General features: G+C 39.6%; 1 pseudogene; it reads right to left on the bottom strand.

The window, feature by feature from the left end:
* Positions 1 to 1006: 1006 nt before the first annotated feature.
* On the bottom strand, positions 1007 to 1347 carry LOC123854750 (large ribosomal subunit protein eL43-like; annotated as a pseudogene).
* Positions 1348 to 12295: the final 10948 nt, after the last annotated feature.

Genomic DNA, 12295 nt, shown 5'->3' with positions numbered 1-12295 from the left:
GGAAATGTGATGTAGCTCTTTTGCCTTTCTGTGTTTCTGAAGAATGTCTCCCTTGTGGAAAGGCTGACAGGATGATAAAAACCTCCTGATTAATGTAATGCTTTTCTCTGTTGCTCAGGGCTTATCTCTGTGTGTGTGTATGTTTAAAAAACTAGTTGGAAAAACATCTCAGGTTCCTCATTGCTGATCTGTCTCATGTGCTGTGCAACAACCTATTGTTATTATAACAGTACAGACTTGGAAGTAAGCAGATCTGAATTTGAATCCTGACACTTTCACATGCTCGTTATATTATCCGGGACATCTAAATGAATGTCCTTGTATTCATCCATTCATCTGTTGGTCTATTCATTCTCATTCTGAACATTTATCGAACACTCTTGCTACGCCAGGCTGTAGGCTGGACTTCAGGGGTACAAATATAAGGAAACATGACACCCGCCGAGGACAGGTCTACCTTTGGTCTTGCCTTTGGTCTACCACGGTAACCTACAAAGTTTCCTGACCACTCATACCATCGTTAAAACATTTTTGAGCACAAGCCTCTCATGTATGTACATTTTTGTATATTATGTACCTGACTTGTACACTATTATATTGTGTACATAATAAGATATTTGATTAAAAAGCATGGTATTTTAGGGGTGACTGGGTGGCTCAGTGTCTGTTAAGTGTCTGACTCTTGATTTCGGCTCAAGTCGTGATCTCAGGGTTGTGGGATGAAGCCCCACGTTGGGCTCCCCGCTAAGCGTGGAGCCTGCTTAAGATTCGCTCTCTCTCTCTCTCCCTCTGCCCCTCCCCACCCACTTTCTCTCTCAAAAAACCAACCAACCAACAAACAAAAACATACGGTATTTTATCACATACTCCCTGGGTGCATACACCCAATTTTAAAGGCCACTGATCTAGTGGTAAGTTGTTTTGAACTTCACTTTCTTTCTGTTTTGTTGTTGTTACATGACAACCCATTTACTATAGGCTAGCAGTGTTTCAAATGGTGGAGCTTCTACTGGTCTTTCAACTCCATTAGTCTTCTGGTGGCCGACTTTGCTGTAAGGGCAGAAGTGGTGTTGTGGGTCCAGGCGCCACCAGCTACATTTTCATGCAGGCACCCCAATGCCAGATCCCCATAGTTCATCTTTTCATCTTGGTTTTGCCACAGAAGGAGCAAGTGTACTTGGCATGCTGGCTTATTTCAGTCTTCTTCACCATTTTTCTGAGGGAGGCACCGGAACAGGTCCCGTATTTACCAACAATTCCAACCTTCTTGGTGTGTTTAGCCGTGTCCCCGCAAACTAGGTCTGAGCCCAGAGAGGAAGAGACGCAGTTGAACTTCACTTTCTTCATCATTAAAATTATGATGATAAATCTTCCTCATGGTATTGTTGCTCATTTATCCACTCAACAAATTTCATTGAGTATTCTCCAATATTAGATTCTGTCTGAGGGACTGGAGAGATAGTGCTAAATTCCAGTTGTATTTTTTTTTTTTAAAGATTTTATTTATTTGCGAGAGAGAGAATGAGAGACAGAGAGCATGAGAGGGAGGAGGGTCAGAGGGAGAAGCAGACTCCCTGCCGAGCAGGGAGCCCGATGTGGGACTCGATCCCGGGACTCCAGGATCATGACCTGAGCCGAAGGCAGTCGCCCAACCAACTGAGCCACCCAGGCGCCCTCCAGTTGTATTTTTTTAATGTCTAGTGCGAGAGTTCTGTTGGAGGGGTTTACTATTTATACTTACTTATGTTTTAATTGATATTCAATATATTGAAATTCTTAAGTTTTAAAATCTAGTTTTTCTTAAGTCTTTAAGATCAACTTAAACATCTTGGTAATTATTAATCCTATCATATATTGTATAAAGATAAGATCCATTACTTTTACTTATTCTATGATTAATGTTCAATTAATACTTACATTTAAAAGATTAAATCCTCAACATTTGGCATATTAAGTAAGTAGTTCAAGTTCCCCTAAACATTTAAAGTAATTACATATTTAATATAATTGGTTCTCGCAAACCCTTCAAATTCCTAACTTTAGTCCTGTATTAGTCAGGGTTCAGTGTAGGAAACTGACATACTCTAGGTGTCTTAAGCAGAAAGGGGGGTTAAATATAGGAGATTAGATACTTTAACAGTTGTTGGAAGCAATGGAGGTGTGAACTCAAGGCATAACTCTTGGTGTGACTTCCAGAACATTGCAGAACTGATCTATCAGGAATGTTGCTTCCTCTGCCATAATCAGGAAAGTGGAGATGAGGAGGCCAGAACCTGAACTACTGAGACAAAAAAAATTCCAGCATACTGCCTAAAATGCCATTCAGGGGTCACAGAACTGGGACTGGGAAGTCATAGTAGCCACCACCACAATTGCCTTGTCACTGAATTGTGGTATTGGGCTGCCACTGCTGCAATTGTTTCTCAACACTCAAGAAGCTAGAGACTCGGGGCGCCTGGGTGGCTCGGTCAGTTAAGCGGCTGCCTTCGGCTCAGGTCATGATCCCAGGGTCCTGGGATCGAGCCCCGCGTCGGGCTCCCTGATCAGTGGAGAGTCTGCTTCTCCCTCTCCCTCTGCCTGCCTCTCTGCCTACTTGTGCTCTCTCTCTATCTCTCTGTCAAATAAATAAATAAAATCTTAAAAAAAAAAAAAAAGCTAGAGACTGGATACTGGCAACCCCAAATTTTACCAGCATTACATACTGCAAAGTGTCAAGAAGATGCACTTTGCCACACTTCTGTCTTCTGTCTTATTCGATCATTGTGGCTCATGTGTATGTTGTGGTTCTTCTAAGTGAATGGAAACCTCCAGGAGAAAAGGTGTCATGCCTTTTTTTTTTTCAGCCGGTAGCACAGGCACAGAGGTTGCTCAGTAAATAACACACTGATGATTGGGTATTCAATATATTGACATTTGATACTGTCATTTTGATGTCCTGATTTTGATTATCCGAATCTTCCATCTCCTTCGGCTTAATTTCCAGTATGCCAATCATAAGCAACTGAGCATGCACAGCAAGTATTATTGAAATGGGAAAGAAGAACTGGATCATTTCCATTGGCAACTGGTCAGAGACATTCATTGTGGACATTACTATGTAGCTATTTTGCTGCTGATAATAGATGTTTAGGAGTGGTTGTCTATAGCAGAAAGTTTTATAGTTTGTTGTATTAGGGCATCAGTACATTTAATTGGTATAAGTTCATTTATACCCTGAACCCTCGCTGTATAAGTGTGTTGGGAATGGTACCCATATATGGCACTTAGGGCCATCATGAAAATTTAATACGAAGCAAAATTTCCTGATGTAACACTACTTACCAACCCAATAATTATAAAATTCTATTTAGAAAATTAACCAAATTCTTTTCAACTTTTCAGATTCAAATCACAAATATTCATCAAACCTTTCCAAACAAGCATGGTTCTAGAAGACTTCTGGTTTTCAGATGGCAGTGTATAGACATTTCTGTCCCGTTGTCATCTCAAAAAACACGACAAAGACCAGATACAAAATCAATCTTTGATGAACCTTAGGAGACATCTGAGGCATATACAGGGAAGTAGAAAGTGGGAAAAGTAGAAGAGAGAAAGTGGAAGTGAGAAGTCAATGAATGACTTGGCAGATGGGCAGAGTCCCAGAAGGGCACCCGAAACAAGCTGAATTCCTTCACACAACTATGAAAGACTCTGAAACAGGGTACCACGTACCTGAGTGGTGGAGGCTGACACAGAAGATAGAAGCTCTGGAAAATTTTGATTTGACAAAAAGCAAAAGAATTGTAGCCAGTTCTCCCTACAGTCAAGTCCTGCCCTTCTATAGGCTGCTTCCAATCAACTTTTTAGTACTTACTCATAAATATGAATGGCCGGTCAAGGACTGCCAGATGTTTAAGGAAAATGTCCAATAAGAAAGAGGGAGACTGGGGCACCCGGGTGGTTCAGTCATTAAGCATCTACCTTTGGCTCAGGTCATGATCCCAGGGTCCTGGGGTTGAGCCCTGCATCGGGCTCCCTGCTTGGTGGGAAGCCTGCTTCTCCCTCTCCCACTCCTTCTGCTTGAGTTCCTTCTCTCGCTGTGTCTCTCTCTGTCAAATAAATAAATAAAATCTTAAAAAAAAAAAAAGGAAAGAAAGAAAGAGGGAGACTGGAGTGCCTGGGTGGCTCAGTCGTTAAGCGTCTGCCTTCGGCTCAGGTCATGACCCCAGGGTCGAGCCCCACATGGGGCTCCCTGCTCAGTGGGGAGCCTGCTTCTCCCTCTCCCACTCCCCCAGCTTGTGTTCCTTCTCTCGCTGTGTCTCTCTCTGTCAAATAAATAAAATCTTAAAAAAAAAAAAGAGGGAGACTGAAAGAAGTAAATAGGAAAAAAGGAGAGCCGACGTGTGCACGGTGTATATATAAAACAATATGGAGTAAGAAAGGAACACTCTTGAAACTCTAAAGTTTGATAGTAAGAATTCAAGAAATGAAACAAAAGAATTGAAAGATAAAACCAAGGAGACTTCTCAGAAACTAGAAAAACAAATAGATGACAATAAGGAGAGAAAAGATAAGAAAATTAGAGAATTCAAGAAGTTAAAAAACTCCTAATGAGTGTTCCAGAAGAAAGGCAGAATGGTAGGGAAGAATATTATTAAAGAGATAGTACAAAAATATTTTCCAGAACAAAAGATATGAGTCTTCAAATGGATAGAGATCACTAAATGCCCAGCACCATGAACAAAAATGAAGCTTACCAAATTATATCATTGTGAAATTTTAGAAAACCACAGGTAAAATATCCTAAAATCTTTTAATGAAAACAAAATAGATCACCTACCACACCCTCCCTCTCAGCCCTGAATCAAAATATCATTTGATTTCTCAATAACAACACTGGAACAATAAACAATAATACTAAACAACTAAAACAACAATAACAAGAATGAACAATTCCCTGACATTTCTGAGTAAAAATGTATTTTCAATGTTCAATTCTATACATATCCAAACTCTCAATCATGAGTGAAGCCAGAATTTTCAGTGATGTATCTTCCAGTCATTATTTCTCAGGAAGGTGCTGAAGGATATGTTCCACTAAAGGAAAGAAGTAAACCAAAAAAAAAAAGAAGACATTGGATGCAGAGAACAAAAAGTTTATGTAGAGAGAGACAAAAGAATTTCCAGCATGATTGTCAGAGAGCAAACCCAGGAGGACAATTCTGCAGCTCCTTTTGAGGACAACTTGTCTAGATTGGAGCAGGACACTAAAAACCTGCAGGTTTGGTGTCTCTAGCAGGGGAAAAAAGTAACGGATAGATCATCTGACAAAAATGCCCATGTAAAACTTGTATTGAAACATTTTGGTATTGAGAAGTACTGCAAAATTTAACGGTAAGTTCAAAGAAAGTGCATGAAAAATGAGGTTGTTGTATCCATACAATGGGATATTACTCAGCAATTAAATGAGCTATGAGAAGACATGGATGAATCTTAAATGCATACTGATAAGGGAAAGAAACCAGTCTGAAAAAACCACATACTGTATGATTCCAATTATATGACTTTTTGAAAAAGACAAAACTATGGAAATGATGAACAAAACAGATCAGTGATTGTCAAGGGTTCAGGAGGAGGGGAGTGAAACACATGGGTTTCTTAGGGTGGTGAAACTATTCTGTGTGATATTCTAATGGTGAATATAAGACATTCAAACCTATAAAACTTTTTAAAAAACCCATAGAACTTTAGAGCACAAAGAGTATAGTTTAATGCATGCAAATTTTAAATATAATTTAGGAGGTTGAGGGAACCCAGTATAAAATGCATAGTGTGACAAACGAATCTAAATATATTGCAACCTAAATATGAAGCAACCTCTCTGGAGGGAGTGGGAGAATAAAGGTCTGACCTAAGTGACTTTGGAAATGAATGTAGTCTGTAAAACTGAAGGCAAAGGAACTATACATAAACACTTTATACAGACTGATAAAAAACTAGTTGCCTCCTGGGTTAATAATTCTGAAAAAACTGTGTGTGTATTGGAATTGAACCAGTAAGTATGTGAGCCATGTTCTCGTTGGAATGGGAGCTTATAGATAAGGAAGGGGAAGATGCAAGGATGATCCATGTAGTAACTGGAATAGAGTTGGAGATGGTATGAACTCATGTTTATATGGAGAGACTCAGCTACATTATAAATATGTGGGTATACATGGATTAGTACACTGTGTATATCTCCTATCTCTGTCAGCTGGGAGGGCCTAGAAGCAAGACACCCTAGTAGGAATGAGCACACTAGCACCCAGATCTTGGCTTCTAATACCATTCTCTAACAGAAGGAACCAGTGTTCCTTGGAGAAATGACTGATTCTAAAACTGGAGCAGGAAAGGGCGCCTGGGTGGCTCAGTTGGTTAAGCGACTGCCTTCGGCTCAGGTCATGATCCCAGGGTCCTGGGATTGAGTCCCACATTGGGCTCCCGGCTCAGCAGGGAGCCTGCTTCTCCCTCTGACCCACTCCTCTCTCATGCTGTTTCTCTCTCGCTCGCTCTCTAAAAAAAAAAACAACAACAACAACAAAAAAAAACTGGAGCAGGAAAAATACAATATCAGTCTGTAGCATTTTGTAGTACCAGAAAGTAAGAGAATGCTTAAAAAAAAATGGGGGGCTCCTGGGTGGCTCAGTCATTTTGGCATCTGACTCGATTTCAGCTCACGTCATGATCTCAGGGTTGTGGGGTTGAGCCCTAGGTCGGACTCCACGCTCAGTGGGAAGCCTGCTTGAGATTCTCTCTCCCTCTCCCTCTGTGCCCCTGCTCTCTCAAATAAATAAATATTTTAAAAATTAAATTTAAAAATCCCACCACAATGATGGAGATATGTGAAAAGGATACAGGAGCCACCCGACAGAACTCCCAGTGGCCAAGCTGGAACAATTTAAAAATAATGAAAAAAATGTTGTATTGGATGATAACCCAAAGTATAAAAAATAGATATCCATGAGTTCATACTGTATAAATAAATGATTGAATAAATGGGGAGAATAGACAAATCTCCCATATAGAAGAATTCCAAATAATTTATGTAGAGCTAACTCCCCATTCACTAAGTGTGGGCTGAACATAGTGACTTCCTTCCAAGGAGTATAGTATAGATATGGGGCATGGCGGGGGGGGGGGGGGCGGGCAGTTAACACTCCCTTAAGCCAGAAGATCAAGGTTAATGCCAACAGTGATAAGTCATATCAATAATAGGTACTCTTGTTATGATCTGATGAGGATGGTCTTCCTCCCAATAAATTACCCCAGTCTAACCATGATAAAAACGTAAGACAAATCCTAATTGACAGTAATTCTACAAAATACCTGACTAGCATTCCTCAAAACTGTCAAAGTCATAAAAACAAGGAGGGTCTGGAAAACTCTAAGAACCAGAAGGAGTCCAAGGAGACAGGATCCTGGAACAGAAGCAAAACAAAACAAAACGTTAGGGAAAAACTGAGGAAATCTGAATAGAATATTGACTTTAGTTAATAATGCATCATTATTGATTCACTAATTGTGACAACTATACCCCAGTGTAATCATAAGGGAAACTAGGTGGAGGCTTTATGGGATCTCTCTGTTGTATCTTTGCAATAGTTCTGTAAGTCTAAAGCTGTTCCAAAATAGAAATGTTTATTTTAAAACTGAGTTAATTATTAATTCAAGGAAAACTAGATAGGTTTACAAGAGATGAAGTAAAATCATAGTATGCTGTTGGATCAGCCTTGAACAATATTTACATAGTCATGGTAACTAAAATGTGAAACGTGGATCCAAGAAAAAATTGTGATAGAACTATATTTGGAAGTTGGATGGGGGGGTGTAAGAAAGTTAAATATTTTCATATATCATTAGAAGTCACTGGATACCACCTGCAATTGATAAATCAAAAGAACAGTATATCACAGAAGTGTGGAGGTTATTACAAGAAGAGCTAAAAGAATGGAAAGTGTTTACTACGGGAATTGACCTGGAGCTATTGTTTTTTGTTGTCTCAAGTCAATTATTTTATTTTTTAAACTATGTTCTTGGAGAGTATAGTTTACATTGCAAAGCATGGAGTACTTGGATAAAAATTTTAAAATATCATGTCTAATGACAATAAACATTTCAAATTAAAATCACACATTTGATAGGTTAAATTCTCTAATGTGTTGGCTTTTCTTTTTTTTTTTTTTAAGATTTTATTTATTTATTTGACAGAGAGAGACACAGTGAGAGAGGGAACACAAGCAGGAGGAGTGGGAGAGGGAGAAGCAGGCTTCCCGCGGAGCAGGGAGCCCGATGCGAGGCTCAATCCCAGGACCCTGGGATCATGACCTGAGCCGAAGGCAGACGCTTAATGACTGAGCCATCCAGGCACCCCATGTGTTGGCTTTTCTAAAACTTTTTTTTTTAAAGATTTTATTTATTTTTTTTTAAAGAGAGAGACAGTGAGAGAGGGAACACAAGCAGGGGGAGTATAAGAGGGAGAAGCAGGCTTCCCGCGGAGCAGGGAGCCCGATGCGAGGCTCAATCCCAGGACCCTGGGATCATGACCTGAGCCGAAAGGCAGACGCTTAACGACTGAGCCACCCAGGCACCCCTCTAAAACATTTCAAACATCTACATCATCTATACCTTTATCAGATGGTAAAAACTCTTACCTAAGAGAAGCCAACCAACTAGACTTATTTAAAGACTCAGGACCGCAATATAGTTCTAGATTTGAATTACAGTAAGATATTCTGTACTGAGACCCTGGTTCTTAGTTACTAATTCCACAATGATTCTACCTAAACTCCAGGTTTTCACACCAGTCTCTTCTTACAGCTCCAGAAATAGCACCTGCAGATGCAGGCAAGAGAGGCTCCTGCTCAAGTTTCAGCACATAGCACAAATACACATTTATTTTAAAAACACAGGCACGTGGCCGGCTCAGTCAGTAGAGATGTGACTCTTGATCTCGGAGTTGTGGGTTTGAGCCCATGGTAGAGGTTACTTAAAAAAATAAATTATTAAAAAAAAACCCACAGGTGTCTTAATTTTGTTAGTATATCTTACCAAATATTAAAAAAAATCCTTTTTCCTCTTACGAAAAAATGGCAATCTTAGGCATAAATAGGCCTCTGAATGTGGTAACTTTTTTTTTTCCCCACATAAATGATAGTACTTGCTACATGTAGAAGAGGAAAAAACAAAAAACAGAACCTGCCCCCCCGCCCCCCACAGGTGCCTCTATCATTCTGGATTCTTTTTTTTTTTTTAATTTTTTTTTTTTAAGATTTTATTTATTTATTTGAGAGAGAGAATGAGAAACAGAGAGCATGAGAGGGAGGAGGGTCAGAGGGAGAAGCAGACTCCCTGCCGAGCAGGGAGCCCGATGCGGGACTCGATCCCGGGACTCCAGGATCATGACCTGAGCCGAAGGCAGTCGCTTAACCCACTGAGCCACCCAGGCACCCTCATTCTGGATTTTATGCTCAGCGTGGAACCAGCACGATTTCTCCTAAACATCTACTCTCTTGAGGAATGCTCTTCAGGCCCTAGAGCTCATGCCCAGTGTCTGAAATAGAATGGGTTCTGCTCCTGTCTGTGTTGGGGACAGAATGCTATGGACTTGAGTGGCAGATGGTTTCGGTATGAGAAAAGACGAGCTTGTTAAATCCCTTCCCTCAGCATAAATGCAATAGATTCTTACGTAATGTAGTAGTTCCCCGTAGTGCCAAGCATCCATTTTTCTTGCTTCTCTTTATGTTCCATTTGTGGTTCACACTAATGAGGGCAGTATTTGCAAAAGTTACACAGAGGGACTTAGAAATGTGTTGCAATACTAAACAAGTCCTGTTACTCTTCCGTGTGCACATATGTAGATAATATGATGTGCGCAGCGTGATACAGATAATTTACATGAGTCACTAGACGGGCATTGAGTGCTAGAATTGAGAACGGTTTTATTTTTATTTTTATTATTTTTTTAAAGATTTTATTTGTTTATTTGACAGAGAGAGAGACAGGAACACAAGCACGGGGAGTGGAAGAGGGAGAAGCAGGTTTCCCGCCGAGCAGGGAGCCTGATGTAGGGCTCGACCCCAGGACCCTGGGATCAAGACCTGAGCCGAAGGCAGACGCTTAATGACTGAGCCACCCAAGCGCCCCAAGAATAGTTTTATTTTTATAAAGATATTAAGATTTAATTAAAAATTTCCCCCAATTTAAGTTAAAACATCCATTTTATTTAGAATATTTTAATTGAAATATTGGTATTTGCTTATTATAATTTGAATTTTCTTTTAATTTTAATAGATAATTTTAATTTTTAGAGGAAACCTGGAAACATGAATATAACTTTACATTTTAAATATTTGACGTTTACTTTAACATTTTTGATGAAATGCATTTAAATTGTATAAATTTTGAATAAAATGACATTCTATTTTTTAATTTTTTTTTTACGATTTATTTGAGAGAAAGAGAGAGAGCATGCATGCAAGTGAGCATGTGAGTGAGGGGAGGGGCAGTGGGAGAGGGAGAGAGAATCCTCAAGCCGACTCCCCGCTGAGCATGGAGCCCAAAAAGGGGCTTGATCTCAGATCCCTGAGATCATGACCTGAGCTGAAATCAAGAGTTGGCTGCTCAACCAACTGAGCCACCCAGAAGCACCTTAATGTTTTAAATTGGAGGTTGGCAGGCCCTTTCCGTAAAAAGCCAGATAGTAAATATGTTAGGGATAGGGGCCTGTGATCCCTGTCACAACTATCCAACTGTGGTGTTGTGGGGGAAAGCCACCATAGACAATAAGGAAATGAATGAGTATGATCAAGTGGCAGTAAGTATTTACTTACAAAACATGTGGTGGGCTGCATTTTCCCAATGGGCCTAATTTGCTGACCCTTGCTTTAGACCATTACTATCAGTAGAATGCAAATTATGTGAAAAATATGGATTATAACAGCATAACTCGTGATTTTGCTGAAATAAAGGCAAGAAAAATTAATTTTACAGAATAAAGATGTAATTTATTAATTAAATATGTGTCTATTTTATAATTTATCCAAAGTTACCATACATCAACAGCATGCCCAAAGAAGCAAATAATCATCTTCATGACTTTGGGTTCGTTGGGCAATGATTTCTTAGATATGACATCAAAAGCACAAAGGACAAAAGAAAAAAATTAACTAAATTGGACTTCATTGAAAGTCAAAACATTTGCTTCCAAGGACAACCTCAGGAAGGTGACAAAACTCTACAGAATGGGAGAAAATGCTTGCAAATCTTATCTCTGATAAAGGAAAATGTATCTAGAATATATAAAGAACTCTTACAACTCTGTAATAAAATGACAACCTAATTTTTAAATGGACAAAGGATCCAAATAAGACATTTCTCCAAAGAAAGATACATAAATAACCAATAAGCACATTAAAAAAGATGCTCAACATTATTAGCATCAGGGAAAGCAAATTAAAACCACAATGAGAGAGGCACCTGGGTGGCTCAGTTGGTTGAGTGTCTGACTCTTGTTTTCGGCTCAGATTATGATCTTGAGGTCCTGGGATCAAGCCCCTAGTCAGGCTCCATGCTCAGTGGGGAGCCTGCTTGGGATTCTCTCTCTCCCTCTGCCTCTCCCCCTGCTCTCTCACACACACACACGCACTCTCTCTCTAAAATAAATAAATACATCTTAAAAAAAAACCACAATGAGATACCACTCCACACCTCTAGGATGGATATAATAAAAAGGTCAGATAACAACAAGTGTTGGCAAGGATGTGGAGAATTAGAACCCTCCTATACTGCTGGTAGGAATGTAGAATGGTGCAGCTGCTTTGGAAAACAATCTGGCACTTCACCATATGGTTAGACGTAGGTTACCATAGGACCCAGCACTTCCATTCCTGTCTATGTATATACTCTAGGACATAGGAAGACATATGACCACACAAAAACCTGTACATGAATGTTCGTAGCAGCACATTACTCATAATAGCCAAAAGGTGGAATAATCCAAATGTCCATCAACTGGTGAATTGACAAACAAAATGTATATCCAGACAATGGAATATCACCCGGCAATCAAAAGAAATGAAGTAGTGCAATGTGCTATAGTATGGATGAAACTTGAAAACATTATGCTAAGTGAAAAAAGTCAGTCATAAAAGACCACTTATTTTATAATTTCACTTCTATGAGCTGTCTAGAATAGACAAATGACACAAAGTAGGTTAATGGTTGCCTAGGGTGGGGGTTGGGAGAAAATGATGGTGGGGAGGTGATTGCCTATGGGTAT

Source organism: Mirounga angustirostris, unplaced genomic scaffold, assembly GCF_029215605.1.
Source record: "Mirounga angustirostris isolate CCGP_5_RB_7025 unplaced genomic scaffold, mMirAng1.0.hap1 SCAF_17, whole genome shotgun sequence".
NCBI classification, from domain to species: Eukaryota; Metazoa; Chordata; class Mammalia; order Carnivora; family Phocidae; genus Mirounga; species Mirounga angustirostris.
The sequence above is the reverse complement of the archived record's forward strand: the minus strand, read 5'-3'. Positions and strand labels throughout refer to the sequence as shown.